Consider the following 2,250-nt stretch of genomic DNA (forward strand, 5'->3'; position numbering starts at 1 on the left):
AAGTGTAATGTCATGTACACACAACCGGACTTTTTGACAGCAAAGGTCTGACGGAACGAATCCGCCGGACAATTCGATCGTGTGTGGTCTTCATCGGACCTTTACTGTCGAAAAATCAGACGGACCTTAGAAATAGAAATCAAATCTTTCCGATGGACTCGAGTCCGGTCGAAAAATCCTTTCATCTGTATGCTAGTTTGACAGACGAACAATGACGCAAGGGCAGCTATTGGCTACTGGCTATGAACTTCCTTATTCTAGTCTGGTCGTACATCATCACGTTCGAATCAGTCAGACTTTGGTGTGATCGCGTGTAGGCAAGTCCATTGCATCAGAACTCCGTCGAAAGTCCGTCAAAAAGTCCTTCAGAGTTCAGTCTGTCGAAAGTCCGCTCGTGTGTACACGGCATTAGAAGTTAAAAGTTAGCAGATACAGTATTTGTAGATGCTGAATTTTAATTTTTTCTGAAGGAGCCTAGAGCTCCACTTTAATGACGTTGAGGATTTCTTTTAGGGGCTGGACCTGCATGGAGAGCTCCCTCCTCTGGTATTATCCAATTAGGACAAAGGCACTGGGAAAATTGTTCCTGTAATCCAGAGAAGTGAACCAAACAACCGCAACCAAACACCCTTCCAGAAACATCTACTATTAATAAAAAATCTTTTCCCATAGCACACTAATATCTAGTAATGAGCGCTCACAGCCCTGTTTTCTGCAACATATGTCTCTGTCACATTGTGTCACATTGTGCTGTGTCTCCCTTTCCAAGTCTATGCTCTGCTGTGCAGGAGATTGTGAAAGGCTGATATCAATTCAGACTCAAGTTTTCACACTAGTTCTTTAAAAAATATAATATAAAATGCATCATGACATTCTGGTCACTATATGTTGCATCATTCAGGAAATCTCCTGGTCCCCTATCTTCCTCACGGCCACTGTTTGTGTGCAATGTTTTGAAGCACAGCTCGGCTGTGGAGTTGGAGGTGTAAGTGGGAGTGGATGCTTCTCGGCCTTTTGGCTAAGATCAAGTGTAGGATCTGTTCTTATCAGTTTCCAGGAGGTGGTGCTTGCTTCTGTCCCTGATCTACGGCGAAGTGGAGAAAGGATTGCGGTTGCTATGCGAAACCTGCTGGAATAAAGGGGACCTGGAGTGGTTCATAGCCGAAAGGGAAGCCTTCTGATGGGGGTGGAGAACCACAGGGTCTGACCCAGAGGGTTGGGTCCCTGGCCTTTTGGCCTAGATTGGGGTAGCTCTAGCTCCGGTCAGTCATTCGGGAGAGAACGCTTACTCCTCCTTCGGGGGAGAGTGGTTAGTATTTCCCGAATGTAATTAGGCAGGAGGGATGGTAAAGGGCTCTCACCAAGCTTCCTGAACTCCAGGCCTTCCTGGTTGGGGTGGGGGCTGCTGTGGTCTGGGCTGGGGGTCAGGGTTGCACGAAAAGCCAGTGGTGAATGTTCCCCTGAAGTGGCAGTTCAGGGGTGTCGTACAGTCACAGTGTTTTGGCACTTGATTTATGGCACCATGGTCACTTCACCACAACACACGTTTTTCGCACTTGCCTCTAGGGCCGAGCCTTTTGGCTAGGACCAGGGGAATTTTTTATTCCTGGCCGGAGGGCCGGCCATTGATTTACACAATGGTCACTTTTCACTCTCCCACCTTCCTTCTCCCCACTTTCTTTTTATTCATTCCCGGGTTTGTCACTTTTTTGTATTTTTTTGTTTGATGTGTATGCACGTTTGTCACTGTGTGATGAGTAGGGTGTGGGTCCTCGGGCCTACTCTGAAAGTCTTGGGAGGGGTGGATAATAGGCCTTCTAGCCTGGTACGCCCTCTCTCATGGGGTCTCCCTTCAGGGGAGTCCCACCTACTACTTGGCTGGGTCTGTTTCGGCAGACCTTCCAGAGAACGGGGGTCCTTCTGGTTTTGGCTAGATGGACCCAAGTGAAGTACCTCAGTCCCTGTCTGGAGCCTAACGCCCCGGGGATCAGGGTAAGGTCCTTCCCTAGTGGAAGATCAGTGTAAACACCCGTTGTATGTTTTTGTGTTTCACTCTTTATGTGTGTGCACTTTTTATGGCACCAGGTGGAAGATTTTGGGTGTGTTTTGCACGCCACTGGCAGAAAAAGAAAAGAAAAAAAAAATGTGGGAGTGGATGCTGGTTGGATCCACATGGTATTGCTGTTAGCTTTCAATCCTGGGTTGAAAATGTCTATTTATCTCCAATATTTATATACTGTACATAGGTAT

At 47.2% G+C, this 2,250-nt stretch overlaps 1 pseudogene; it reads left to right on the forward strand.

Moving 5' to 3' along the window:
• Positions 1–998: 998 nt before the first annotated feature.
• On the forward strand, positions 999–1,131 carry LOC141109081 (U2 spliceosomal RNA; annotated as a pseudogene).
• The last annotated feature ends 1,119 nt before the right edge of the window (positions 1,132–2,250 follow it).

Source organism: Aquarana catesbeiana, linkage group LG09 (genome assembly GCF_042186555.1).
Source record: "Aquarana catesbeiana isolate 2022-GZ linkage group LG09, ASM4218655v1, whole genome shotgun sequence".
In the NCBI taxonomy this organism is placed as follows: domain Eukaryota; kingdom Metazoa; phylum Chordata; class Amphibia; order Anura; family Ranidae; genus Aquarana; species Aquarana catesbeiana.